The sequence below is a fragment of the Piliocolobus tephrosceles genome, chromosome 19 (genome assembly GCF_002776525.5).
Source record: "Piliocolobus tephrosceles isolate RC106 chromosome 19, ASM277652v3, whole genome shotgun sequence".
Taxonomy (NCBI): domain Eukaryota; kingdom Metazoa; phylum Chordata; class Mammalia; order Primates; family Cercopithecidae; genus Piliocolobus; species Piliocolobus tephrosceles.
In genome coordinates, this window is record NC_045452.1 from 390,995 (window position 1) to 405,580 (window position 14,586).

A 14,586-nucleotide genomic window follows, 5' to 3' on the forward strand; every position below is an offset into this window, starting at 1 on the left:
GGCCAAGCATGGTGGTTCACACTTGCAATCCCAGCACTCTGGGAGGCCAAGGCGGGCAGATCACGAGGTCAAGAGATCCACACCATCCTGGCCAACAGGTGAAACCCCATCTCTACAAAAAAATATATATATACATATACAAAAACTAGCTGGGTGTCGTGGCGCGCACCTGTAGCTACTCGGGAGGCTGAGGCAGGAGAATCACTTGAATCCAGGAGGTGAGTGTTGCAGTGAGCAGAGATCGTGCCACTGCACTATAGCTTGGCGACACAGCAAGACTCCATCTCAAAAAAAAAAAAAAAAAAGATAGCGTTGCTTTACACTTTTATAAATCTCTTTAATGTCTGGTCTAACAGAAGTAGCTGGATTGTATCTCCTGCATTCAGTCTGTTAGGATATGTGGTTTTGATTAAAGTCTTTCAAGAAATTTGGCCTTACACAGAAAAAAGGAAGGAGTATTTTAATAACTTTTTCAGATAATTGTGTGTCTATTCTTCATTGATAGTACACTAAAGCTTGACAAATGAGTTTTTTAAAAGTTGTTATGGGCCAGGCGCAGTGGCTCCCACCTTCAATCCCAGCACTTTGGGGGGCCGAGGCAGGCGGATCACCTGAGGTCAGGAGTTTGAGACCAGCCTGGCTAATGTGGTGAAACCCCGTCTCTACTAAAAATACAACAATTAGCCAGGTGTGGTGGCAGATGCCTGTAATCCCAGCTACTCGGGAGGCTGAGGCAGGAGAACTGCGCCACTGTACTCCAGCCTGGGCAACAGAGCGAGACCCCGTTTCAAGGAAAAAACAAAAGTTGCTATGTAGGCCAGGTGCGGTGGCTCACGTCTGTAATCCCAGCACTTTGGGAGGCCAAGGCGGGCGATCACAAGGTCAGGAGTTCGAGACCAGCCTGACCAATATGGAGAAGCCCAGTCTCTACTAAAAATACAAAAATTAGCCAGGCGTGGTGGCACGAACCTATAATCTCAGCTACTTCGGAGGCTGAGGCAGTAGAATTGCTTGAACTCGGGAAGCAGAGGTTGCAGTGAGCCAAGATTGTGCCACTGCACTCCAGTCTGGGCAAGAGAGACTCCATCTCAAAAAAAACAAAGTTGCTAAGTAGGCTGGGCACAGTGGCTCAACACCTGTAATCCCAACACTTTAGGAGGTCGTGGTAGGAGGACTGGCTGAGCCTAGGAGTTCAAGATCACCTCTAAAAAAAAAAAATTAGCTGGGTGTGGGCATGACTGTGGTCCAAACTACTGGGGAGGCTTATGCAGGAGGATCATTTGAGCCCAGAAGGTGAGGCTGCACTAAGCCATGATTACATCATCACTGCACTCCAGCCTAGGCAACTGAGGGAGACCCTATCACCAAAAAAAACAGAAAAAACAAAAAAAAATTTTTAAAGCCTCCAGGCATGGTGGCTAATGCCTGTAATCCCAGCACTTTGGGAGGCCAGGGCGGGCGGATCACCTGAGATCAGAAGTTCAAGACCAGTCTGGCCAACATGGCAAAACCCAGACTCTATTAAAAATATAAAACATTAACCAGGCACGGTGGTGGGTGCCTGTAATCCCAGCTACTCGGGAGGCTGAGGCACGAGCATGACTTGAACCCAGGAGGCGGAGGTTGCAGCGAACTGAGATCGTACCACTGCACTCCAGCCTAGGCAACAGCGAGACTCCATCTCAAAAAAATGCCTCATGTATCCTTCCTATTTCATCACACAGAAAAGTAAAAAGATGTGTAATTAAAGGTCTAGATTTAATATTCAGTCATCTGTACTGCCTCCCCTGGATATGTGTAGAACTGGTGGGTCTCAGCTCCCAGTGCTGGCTCACAGTGGGGAACACAACTCTGGCAGTGCAAGTGTCCACCCAGGGCAGGGGCCAGCAACTTTTTTTTTTTTTTTTTTTTTTTTGAGATGGGAGTCTCACTCTGTCACCCAGGCTGGAGTGCAGTGGCAAAATCTTGACTCACTGCAATCTCTGCCTCCCAGGTTCAAGTCATTCTCCTGCCTCAGCCTCCTGAGTAGCTGGGACTTACAGGCATGTGCCACCACACGTGGCTAATTTTTGTTTTTAGGGGAGGAAGGGTTTCACCATATTGGCCAGGCTGGTCTGGAACTCCCGACCTCAGATGATCCACCCGCCTTGGCCTTCCAAAGTGCTGGGACTATAGGCGTGAGCCACCCCGTCCGACCTCGTAACTTTTATTTTTTTTTATTTTTTATTTTTTTTTTGAGGCGGAGTCTCGCTCTGTCGCCCGGACTGGAGTGCAGTGGCCCGATCTCAGCTCACTGCAAGCTCCGCCTCCCGGGTTTACGCCATTCTCCTGCCTCAGCCTCCAGAGTAGCTGGGACTACAGGCGCCCGCCACCTCACCCGGCTAGTTTTTGTATTTTTAGTAGAGACGGGGTTTCACTGTGTTAGCCAGGATGGTCTCGATCTCCTGACCTCGTGATCCGCCCGTCTCGGCCTCCCAAAGTGCTGGGATTACAGGCTTGAGCCACCGCGCCCGGCGTAACTTTTAAATATACTGAAAAAGGTATTGGGGATCCCCAGGGTCTGCAAACAACTTTGAGTCTAACAACTAATTTATAGGCAAGGAGAATGAGGCCTGGAGAGGTTAAGAGACTGGCCCACAGAGGAAGCAGGAGTCATCCTTCCACAAAACTGAAGTTTCCCAAAAGCTGAAATCTTGGACAAGGGGCCTACTGCCAAATCTGAGAGTAACAAATTTCAGCAAATAAAAGGAAGTGACATTTCCAATGGCATCCTCGAATACTCTAAGAGGCAGTGCTGGCAGAATCCATCAATAGGCCTCCAGAGGCCTGCCTCTAAGCCAGCAACGCTGCTGAGAGCGGCACTGCCCCTGCAGGGTGTGTGACCAGGACCCTGCTGGGGCCCTGCACCTGGAAGCAGAGGGGGTTAGTGGGGGAGGGGTGCTACCAGGAAGCAAGATGTGCATGCTGCCTGCTGGGGGCATGAAGTCAAAGTCCCCTCCTGCCCAAAGCAGCTAAGCCAGCCCTGCTGCCTTATCAGCATCAACACATGCCTGGAATGTGAGACTTTGGCAACAACCCTCTACAACCCTCTCCCTTCGGGGCTGCCGCCTGGTCCCTGGGATCTGGTTCACAGTCAGAGGACAACCACCTTGAAGCACCAGAACCCGTACCCCCAGTCCATCTACCAGAAGACAACCTACCAAGAGTCACCCAGAGGAGCTACCCTGCCTGCGTCCCCACACCACCGAGGGCACCTCGTTTGTCCACACTCAAAGAATCTCAAGAGCTCAGCTCTGGTCCCTGCAACGTCCAGACCATCCCCCACATGGCTCTCCTGGAGGTGTTCCGCGAAGGCACAGGATGCCGTGGGGCAGAAGATTCCCACATACCAGACAGTAAGGAGCTGCGTGTGACTGGAAGGATGAGGACAACCCAGAGAATGCTCTCTGGCCCCTGGTCCTTGGGGAGGAGCAGGGGACCTGCAGGGGACCACCTTCCCACTCTGGGAGCCAGACTCCCTGGCTTTGTCCAGAGCAGCCATCCCACTACCCCACTCAAAATGAAAATCTCAGCTGCCCTCCAGCCCAAGCACTGCACAGAGTAAGGAGTCCTCACTCACAAATGTGTCCAAGGCTTTCACACACTTCACCTGGAGCTCCTCCACCCACTCTCTAGACGTATGACTCTTTAACTTCTCTGAGCCACTTGTACAATGAGGACTGACAAAATGATGAGGACCGCACCGGTGTGTTCTGATAACTGAATCGGGTGTAAAATGCCCACTGCCAGGCTGAGCCCAGGAACGAGCCCAGGATGAGTGCTTACCTCTTCACCACTACCTTCCTGGCCTTCTGTCGGAACTCTGTGGGGACCATCCTCCTCCCATCTTCCAAGCCAAGTTCCCTGGCAAAAGCCAGACAGAAACTATAACAGCAGCTGCTTCCACAAAGGGGAAGGGCCATGGGGTCCCAGAGAGGGCTGGAGTGAAGGGGCACAAGACCTAGGGCAGGAATCCATCCCCAGATCACTCACTCAGGACAGGACTACCTAGGCCCAGCTACCAACATGTGCACCACCCCTTCCTTCTCAGCCCCTTTTCCCATCTCCTCTACTGAGCCTGGCCAGGATGCTGTCCCTTCTCTAAAGGGCAAGACTTCCTACCCAGGATGCTGACCAGAAACACACCCAAGGGCCTTACCTGTCCCCTCACATGATAGGCTGCTCCTAGCTGGCAGGAGCTGTCTTATAGCCTCTCTCCCTCAAATACAAACAAAATCCCAGAACAACCCATTGTTCTGTTCCAACAAAGGGGGCCAGGCCCAGCCAGGCCCTACCTGAAGCTCTGCCTCCTGTCCCGTCCCACCCCCTTCAGTCCCCTCCCACTCTTCCTTCTCTGCCCCTATTAGTGGCCTCATATACCTTGCCCAGATAACACAGCCCAGGAAACCAACTTCAGGGACAAATCTCTTCTCTTCCAGGGAGAAGAAGGCAGAGATCCCAGGAGTCCCAGGGGCTCCCATTATTGGCCACCTCCGCTCAACCCAAACTGCACTATGTGAGGCCCCACCAGACTACATACAGGCCAACGAGAGCCCAAGAATGCAGCCAGGAAAGCAGGCCAGGCAGACTCCAAAAGCCCATGCTACAGGGTTAGTAGGACCCACCTCCAGAGGACCTCCCAGGAGAAGCCCCCAGTGCACAAGGTCTAGGTTCCTCCTGCTGTTCACCCTTTGTGCCCAGTAACTACCCAAGAATCGGCATGATTGATTCTACCAATTCATTCACTGGGTAACTGCTGACCCCGCCAGGTCCTCGGAGTAAAGCAGTTAGTGAGCACCGCAGGTAAAAGCGCGGGCTGCTCGGGCTACTCATCCTTCCGCCTGTGGATTCTAATTATCAACAAAGATGCATCACCTGCTAGAGAAGCGGTTCTCAAACTATGCTGCACACTAGGTTCACTTCAAAAGCTTCAGAAAAAGCTAGTGCCTTGGGCCCACCCCAGAGACAGGTATAGCCTCAGGTGAGAACCAGGGCACCAGCAGGCAGGCCTCTGCCAGGCAGCATGAGCAACAGCATGTGCTGGGTGAATGTGCAGCCTGCACTCATCACCCAGAAAAGCCCCACTGTGTCCACACAAGGACAAGTCACCAAAGTCCCAGGCCCCACTCTCCCTTCTCCCTTCCTTTGTGAATGAGAGCTCACCAACAGCTTACCATCTCCCAAGTGCTGCGGCCTCACCTCCCGCACTGCAGCAGGGGTGAGAGGGCTGCAAAGGCCATGCAACAGATCCTCCCCCTCAAAGGGGCTCAGGCCTCAGTGTGGTAATGGGAGCGGCCCCTTCCCACACTTGCCAGAGAGAACCCACCCATCCAGAGGAATGAAGCCGAAGCCCAAGCCGCAGGGCAATAGCACAGGACGGCAGGGGACAAGTCTGTACAGCAGCCACACCCCCGCCAGAGCCAGGAGCTCTTCCATTTCCATAGCAGGCCAGCTCTCACCTGGAAGCACCCACCTAACCAAACCCAATCCCTGCCTTCTTTTAGTCACACTGGGAACTGCCACAGGAAGGCTGGGGACTCCACACACCCCCTCCTCACCACACCCCGTGTGTGATCACCCCTAAACAGAGAACATGCACCTAAGATCCTACGATGCGCCACCCACCTCACAAAAAACAGCCGCCTCTAGGTTAGAGGCATCTGGCTGACCCATCCCTGTTCCCTCTCACCATCAGAAGAACCCCAAGTCCCCCTGTTCTAACACTGAGGCTGCATTCCCACTCTCCACCCACTAACATTACCACAAAAAGAAAGAAAGAAAGAGACAGGAAAATAGAATAGTCAGAAGGAGGGCATCCCCAAAGCCTGGCCACCTTCCCGAGGGTCCCAAGCAGTTTCTTAGGGTCCCTCTCCGCACTCAGTGCTGCCACACCCCTCTCAGGCAGTCTGGCCCTTCCCTCCAGAACTGTGGCGGGCTGGAACCAGCTCCCAGCCTTCCCTCCCTTATCAAGCTCACTGGGGGCCCACACACAGCTCCCACCCCCACCAGCTTTTCTTGCTTTGCCACTCCCAGCTAAAACTGGGCTCAAGGCAAGCAAGCCTGCAGTCCCTCAGTCCCTGGGGCCCAGTCTCTCCTAGGAGCCCTCCCCCTGCTCAGGTCCCTAACCCTTAGGGCAAGGCCCCTCCCAGCAGGAAGCGAACCCTGGTGGTGCCAGGCAGAGTCAAACTGGAAGGGCTGGTTCAGAAGCCCCTAAATGGGAGCCAGGACCTCTCTTAGGGAGGGGGCTTTCAGCCCCACTCCTCCCTAGTGGGATCTCAAATCTCTCCAGACACCACACTATATGGGCCTCCACAGGCGGTGGAGTCAACGGCACTTACCCTCCAGCCCCCAAGCAAGCTACTGAGCTTCCAAAGCAGCTCCTTCACTCCTCTAGAGGAGACCAGACCGCGTGCTGAACTGCAAGCGCCTCTATCACTCCACCCAGGCAAGTCTGTGAGCGCCAGAAAGCAGGGGCCAACAAGATTTGGTCTGAACCAAGGGGGCCAGGCACTGAGTTTGTGCTCAGAAAATGTGGCAGAATGAATAAAAAGCTTGAAAAAGAGCCGCATACATGCCTGGCTGGCAGTGGGGTCTTCCAAGCGGGCTTCCCAGCTCACACAGTATCTGTGGGTCCGCGTCCTCAGTGCTCTCCAGCTGTCTCCCCTGTCACCCTCTACCCTACCACTGCCTTTTAAAACCCAGCAGCAGTCACTTCCTGGTTAAAACCCCTCCCCTCCAGGCCAACCCAACCCACATGGCATCCAGGGCTCTCAGCCAGCCCACAGCCGGCTCCTCCCACACCACCGCTATGCCCTCTGCGCTCCGCTAGATGCCAGCCCTTATCACCCCATCTTATAATCATTTGTTGAGTGTCTAAATTCCCTAGGCCGAGCTCCAGAAAACAGTGATACATGAATGTAAACTCAAGTTCTGTTCCCATTGTAGAAACGAGGCAGGAGAGTCAATCACTGCCCAAGGTCACAACGGGAGTAAATGGCAGAGCCAGCAATGCACTACAGACTTTGCGACCAAGTCCAGTTCCCCTCTCACTGCCCCACAGCAGTCCCTCCTCGGCCAGGCTCAGAGGAGACAAGAGGGGAGGAACCTAGTTTGTTCTTTCTTCCCGTGGTGAAAGCTGCCTCCCAGGCCAGCAAGAGCACCCCAGGAAGAAGCACCCCACTCTCCCAGGGATCAGGTACTGGGGGCAGCAGGCAAGACAAGGTATGGGGTGGGGCTGACTGCTCAAGGCCAACAGACCAAGCAATAAGGTTGGAACCACAAGTCCCCTGGGTAAACTGAACTTTATTCCTTCCTCACGGCTCTCACTCTCCAGAACTGCCCCGCCAGCTCTTCTCCAGGGGCTAGCTGCTGATTAAATGGCACTTCCCCCACCCCTCAGATCTGACCCCGCAAACAATAAGGACTGGAGGAAGGCAGCAGGCTATCAGCTCAATAATGCAAAACCCTGTTGCTCCTCGTCCACAACAGCTGACTTCAAGTGGACGGGAGGCTGCGCTTATTAACAAAATGAGAAATCTGATCTACGGAAAGAAAACACTACGTGAGGATTAATCCAGGACTGCAGCTTGTGGAGAAGGCTGGGCTGCTGGCCAAGACGGAGGATCGAGGATGGGATCGTGCCTACCTGTCCCCAGAGCAGGTATCATGCAGCACAACAGGACTCATCAGGACTCATCACCCTGCCCCACCTGCGCCTTCTCTTCTCCTTCCAGCAACTTCACAATCATTTCGGTTTTGCTTTAATTAAAGGCCTGACTCCCTCGGGCTGCTTCTTCCTCTACACAGAGCCAGCAACCAGAGGGAGATTTTTCTTTTCAGGAATCGGTCGTAAAACCTCAGTGACTAATCTACAAGTTCCAACAACTGGCAGAAAAACACCGCAGGGAGAGGTTGCTGGGCACACAGCAACACTCAGAGCCAACTGGCCAGAAAAGCTGGGCTACAGGCACTCTACAACCTCCCTCCCCCAACCCGACACTGGCCTGCCGACCCACCTGAGAGCCCTGACCTCCTAAGGCAGGCAGCTGGGGAGCCTCTTCCCAGCCTTCCAAGTCTATTGCTTGTCCTGTGGGACCTAGAGATCTTCACAATCTCAATGGCACAAGACGGAACGTTCACTTCCAGGCAACAATTCTGGGCCACAGGACTCAGTTCAGCCCCCAAGCATCAGACTCCCAGCCCTGTTCTTGGTGTTCAGAACCCACTAAACCAGCAGTCTCGCCACACAGTTTTGTCTCCAGAGGCCAGCTCATCTGTTTTTCAGACTACTCCAACAACCCTGCTCCACCAAGCATGCACACTCTCCTTGCCACAGGGCTCCAGACCAACCACATGGCCTGTGCTCCTGAAAATATCTGCTTGAAGGCCCAGGGAGTCCAGACACTGGCAGATGAGAATGGAGGAAAAGAAGCAAAGCCAGAAACCAGGAAGCAATAAATGCTAGACCCAGAAAGGCCTTAGGTTTGAGTGACCCAGCTCCATCCCTCCATCCTGGATCCTTGAAGGACAGCCTCAAGTTCAGCCTAGGAGCTCCCAAGGCCCCCCAACTACCTGCCAGCTCTTCGACAGCACAAGAGACACAGCAATCCCCACATCAGTCAACAACCCACCGCCACAGGATTCCTATGGGCAAGGCTCTGCCCCTCCCCCCAGCACATATGTCAGAGGGGTGGCTTCCCTGGGTTACACCCCTCCGGCTGCTGGGGGAGTGGGGGGTCGGGAACATAGCTTTCCAGATGTGCTTGGCAACTCCTACTAGAAAAGATTAGGGGTGCAGGGGATAGAAGACATGGATAAATAACTTTAACGCCGCTCCAACCCATCCGGCTCAGCATTGGGCTCCCTTACACAGGCAGTCCCAGGCAGTTCTGGGTGGGGCCGTTGGGAGCATTATCTGGCCTCATTCCCTCCTCCCCGTAAGTCACTGCCCCCCAGGGAGAGGCATTCCCCCCCACCACGCACACACCCAGGCCTGTGTGAATATGAACCATCTTGGAAGATAAACAGAGAGTGACAAGCTGGGGCCCCTCAGCCCCCTCCCTCAGCCAGCCGGTCCCTTCCCCCTGCCAGCCGACCCCCTCCCCCAAGCCCATCTCTCTTCCTGCCAAGCGGCTGCCTACAGGAGAGGTCTGGGGGCAGGGCAGCGAGCCCACCAGCCGCAGAGCCTGGCCCTCTGGGAGCGGCCCCTCCAGGCCCGCCCCTGGCCCTGCCGTGGCCAGTCTTCCCCCGGGGAGGAGGCAAGAGGAAAGGAGACCGCAGACAGTGCAAGACCGCAGTTCTGGAAATCGCAAAATCCTCCAGCGAGGGGGCGGCCGCGGGCGCAGGGCCGTTTGCATAATGGGAGCCCTCCCGCCTGTCAGGCAGCGCAGCTCGCCCGACGCTGTTCGGATTAGATTGCTAATGAAAAGGCACAAAGAGCCGGCGCCCGCTCGCCCGCCGACCCCCGCTCCGCAGACCCGCGCCTCCTGGGCCTGGCGCGGCCCCGTGGGCTTTGTGCCCCGGGTGCCCCACCGCTCGCGCCCCTCCGGGTATGTGGCCCACAAAGCCCGGGCCTGCCAGGGGTCCCGCGTGCGCCCCCGCCCAGGCCCGCCAGACGCGAGCGCGTCCCCCACGCGCGGTCCCACGTCGCCCGGGCGCGCGCGCGCCCACGCCCCTCTCTCTGGGGACGCGCCCGGCCCGCGGCCCCCGCCAGCGCACCGCGACCCCCGCCCCCGAAGGCCGCCCCTCACCTCGTGTGCGTCGGCGGCGGCGCTCCGCCCGCCGGCCGGCCGGCCCTACCAGCGGCCCTTGTCCTCAGCGCCCGGCTCGCGCCGCACGCGTCCGCCCCGTCCGTCTGCCGCCGGCCCGGCTCGGCTCCCCGCCCAGCGCGCCCCGAGCGCCGCTCACAGCCGCCCGCCCAGCGCCATCTTGGAAGCTTGTGACGTCGGCGCCGCCCGCTCACCCCTGACCCACAGCTGAATGGACGAGCAGCGGGGCGGGGCCAGGGGGCGCTAGGGGCGGGGCCTGCGAACCGGGGCGGGGCCTGCGGGGGCGGGGCCGGCGCCGGCAAGCGGTCCGAGTACTAGGCGGGGCGGGCTGCCGGGGTCCGGCGCCGTGGGGGAGGGGAGCGCGGGAGGAGCCGGGGACCCAGACCCCGGACATCTAACCGGATCCCGACCTCAAGCGCCAGGGCAGGACCGCGAACTCGCCCCCGAAATACCCGGACCGCATACCCGCCCCCGGGACAGGGACCCTGGCCCCCCCAACACAGGCTGACGCCCACCCCCTCAAACTCAGATGTACTTACTCCCTTTTAGCCCTACCCTGAATCCTAGGATCCCCGAATTAGGGACCTCTATCGGCCTACGCGCCCCCTCCCCGACCCCCTTGCGACCCCTACTCGACGCTCCTTGCGGTTGCGCGAGGCTCAAAGGCGCAGCCAGCAGTGACTGCAAGCGCGGGGGTCTGGGCTCCTGGGGAGGCCCGGGTTGGTTGGGTGCAAAAGAGAAGGGGCGCCCCCTTCCCTGACCCCAGCGCCCCTCGGACCCCCGCGCGCGCACCCCCGTGTGCCCTACCTGCTCCGAAGGCGCGGAAGACCCAGCGCGCTGCGCTCAGCCAGCCCCTTCCGGTGGCCGCAGCCCCTCGCAGGCCCCAGGGGTCAAGCGCCTGCCCGAGCCGGCCCACCAGGACCCGGGCTCCCGGCCGCCATACAGATGGCCTTCCTAGGGGCTGGGCTGGCCTGAGCCGCCACTGCTTCTCTAGGGAGCTACTTAATGGACCTCTCTCTACTTTGAACACCAAACAAAGGAACACACCACTATCGAGGTCGCCCAAGTCCAAGAGGAGCATAGGTCTGCCTTACAGGGAAGTTGTGCGCCAGCTCCAGTCAAGATGAAAAGCCAGTTCCAATAACCCTTTGCCAAGCTGATTATGCAACCTTTCTTTCCTAATCGACGTATAGGTTTAGTGTCATGCTAACAACATTTCTTAGGCTTCACAAAATTCTTAGTTCACCTGGAAAACTAAATAGTCGAAAATAGCTATCGTTTTCCCCCCTTGGAAACAAAAGCAGGCATGAAGGTAGACTTGCCCTAACAGATGTCAAAAGAAATTGTAAAGCTACCGCAGGCATTTCAGTGTGGTACGGAACAAGAAATAGAATAGAAAGCCTAGAAACATCCTAGAAATGGTAAGAACACAATAGATGAAAAAGGAAATATCAAACATCTGTGAAGAAAAAAAGAGATATCAAACATCCTTGAAGAAGAAAAGGAATATTCCACAAATAGAGCCCAGCAGAGGACTCACTATTTGAAGGAACGACTGAAAAAAAAAAAAAGTCAACCATTCTGCTAACCCAAGACATATAAATTAAAACTGTAAGAAGCTGGGTTTTCTACTAAACAAATTAAAAATCAGTTTCAAATGATAACCTTCAAACACAGGGTCTGGTAATCACTCTTATCAGTCTTATACTGTTGGAAGCACATAAATCGCCTCAAAATTCCTGGACATGAGTTTGGTGGTATGAGCCAAAAGTTTTTTGTTTGTTTGTTTTGTTTTGTTTCTTGACACTCGGAGTCTCACTCTGTTGCCCAGGCTGGAGTGTAGCCTCAAACTCCTGGGATCAAGTGATCCTCCTGCCTCTCAAAATGCTGGAATTACAGGCTAAGCCAACGCACCTGGCCCCAAAAATATTTTAAAATAATTATACCCTCTCAGACCAGTATTCCAGGATTCTGTTCTGGGGAAATTAACCACGTTTACAGACCACGTACTTATTATCTGTCTCTCTACCCCTAAGTAAGTTTGTACCTGTAAGTTTGGAACCCGTGCCTAGGAGCATACATGAGACAACAGGCATTCAACGGTCCCTTGTTTCTTCTGCATTTGAAAACTAATGTGGCTGCCTCATGCCTGTAATTCTAGCACTTTCAGAGGCCAAGGCCAGACTTTGAGACCACCCTGGCCAACATGGTGAAACCCAGTCTCTACTAAAAATATAAAAATTAGCCGGATGTCATGGTGCATGGTGCATGCGTGTAGTCCCAACTACTACACGAGACACGAGAATCACTTGAATCTGGGAGGCTAAAGTTGCAGTGAGCTGAGATCATGCCATGACACGCCAGCCTGGGCAACAGAGGGAGACTCGGTCTCAAAAAACAATGCAAAAGATAACTAATATACAATAATATTTTTTAAATGTCATGTATAATAATGAAAGAAAGCATAAACAAATTTCTCATAATGGGGTTAAATAGTCCACATAATGGAATGTGGATTGATTAGGCCAGGAGTAATGGCCCATGCCTGTAATCCCAGCATTTTGGAAGGCTGAGGCGGGCGGATTACCTGAGGCTGGGAGTTCGAGACCAGCCTGACCAATATGGAAAAACCCCATTGCTACTAAATATACAAAAAGTTAGCTGGGCGTGATTGAGCATGCCTGTAATCCCAGCTACTCAGGAGACTGAGGAAGGAGAATCACTTGAACCCAGGAGGCGGAGGTTGCGGTAAGCCAAGATCACACCATTGCACTCCAGCCTGGGCAACAAAAGCAAAACTCCATCTCAAAAAAAAAAAAAAAAATTAGCCGGGCATGGTGTCACATGCCTGTAGTCCCAGCCACTCAGCAGGCTAAGGCACAGCATGAGAATTGCTTGAACACGGGAGGCAGAGGTTGCAGTGAGCCGAGGTGGCATCGCTGCACTCCAGCCTGGGCGACAGAGTGGGACTCCATTAAAAGTAAATAAATAAGGCCGGGAGCAGTGGCTCACGCCTGTAATCCCAGCACTTTGGGAGGCCCAGGTGGGCGGATCACGAGGTGGGGAGTTCAACACCAGTCTGGCCAAGATGGTGAAACCCCATTTCTACTAAAAATACAAAAATTAGCCAGGCATGGTGACAGGCACCTGTAATCCCAGCTACTCGGGAGGCTGAGGCAGAGAATTGCTTGAACCCAGGAGGTGGAGGTTGCAGTGAGCCCAGATCACACCACTGTACTCCAACCTGGGTGACAGAGACTCAGTTTCAGAAATTAATTAATTAATTAATTAAATTTAATAAATAGGACGGGCACGGTGGCTCACTCCTGTAATTCCAGCACTTTGGGAGGCTGAGGCGGGTGGATCACCCAAGGTCAGGAATTTGAGACCAGCCTGGCCAACATGGTAAAACCCTGTCTCTACTAAAAATTCAAAATTAGCTGGGCACAGTGGCGCAGGCCTGTAATCCCAGCTACTTGGGAGGCTGAGGCAGGAGAATTGCTTGAACTCCAGAGGCAGACGTTGCAGTGAGTTGAGATCCTGCCATTGCACTTCAGCCTGGGTGACAAGAGTAAAACTCTGTCTCCAAAAATAATAATGATAATAATAAATAAGTCCGTACATTTTTTAATTAAAAAATAAAATCTTTATTACTTTTTTTTTTGAGACAGAGTCTTAATCTGCCATCCAGGCTGGAGTGCAGTGGCATCATCTCGGCTCACTGAAACCTCTGCCTCCTAGGTTCAAGCAATTCTCTGCCTCAGTCTCCTGAGTAGCTGGGATTACAGGCACCCACCACCACGCCCGGCTAATTTTTGTATTTTTAGTGGAGATGGGGTTTCACCATCTTGGCAAGGCTGGTCTGGAACTCCTGATCTCATGATCCACCAGCCTTGGCCTCCCAAAGTACTGGGATTACAGATGTGAGCCACCGCGACCAGCCAAAAATAATTAAAAAAAAAAAAAGAGGCCAGGTGCAGTGACTGACACCTATAATCCCGACACTTTGGAAGACTGAGGCAGGAGGATCACTTGAGGTCAGGAGTTCGATACCAGCCCGGCCAACATGGTGAAACCCGATCTCTACTAAAAATACACATAAAAATATTAGCCAGTCATTGTGGCACGCCCCTGTAGTCCCAGCTACTCGGGGGACTGAGGCAGCAGGATCACTTGAACCCAGGAGGTGGAAGTTTCAGTGAGCCAAAATCGCACCACTGCACACTGCAGCCTGGGCAACAGAGCTAGACCCTGTCTTAAAAAAATTGTATTTTTTATACAAAAATATTAGCCAGGCGTGGTGGTGGGCGCCTGTAGTCCCAGCTACTCGGGAGGCTGAGGCAGGAGAAGGGCGTGAACCTGGGAGGCAGAGCTTGCAGTGAGCCGAGATCCTGCCACTGCATTCCAGCCTGGGCGACAGAGTGAGACTCTGTCTCAAAAAAAAAAATTGTAGTTTTTAAATGCATGCAAAAATATTAATATATGGAAAAGTAACTGAAGAAAATAAATCAAAAATATAGGCCGGGCATGGTGGCTCAAGCCTGTAATCCCAGCACTTTGGGAGGCCGAGACAGGCGGATCACAAGGTCAGGAGATCAAGACCATCCTGGCTAACCCGGTGAAACCCCGTCTCTACTGAAAAATACAAAAAACTAGCCGGGCGAGGTGGTGAGCGCCCGTAGTCCCAGCTACTCGGGAGGCTGAGGCAGGAGAATGGCGTAAACCCAGGAGGCGGAGCTTGCAGTGAGCTGAGATCCGGCCACTGCACTCCAGCTTGGGC

The 14,586-nt window shown here is 54.2% G+C and overlaps 1 protein-coding gene across 2 annotated transcripts in view; it reads right to left on the bottom strand.

Annotated features, from left to right (window-relative positions):
- The window catches only part of HIC2 (HIC ZBTB transcriptional repressor 2), a 40,020-nt gene extending 30,026 nt beyond the window's left edge, over positions 1-9,994 (bottom strand). Inside the window, exon 1 of one of the 2 annotated variants that reach the window (XM_023197970.2) lies at positions 9,789-9,994. The gene's annotated coding sequence lies outside the window, so the exon portion shown is untranslated. Of the gene's footprint in view, positions 1-6,610; positions 6,717-9,788 lie in introns of those variants that run through there. The other variant, XM_023197971.2, reaches the window with a different exon arrangement.
- Between the last annotated feature and the right edge of the window lie 4,592 nt (positions 9,995-14,586).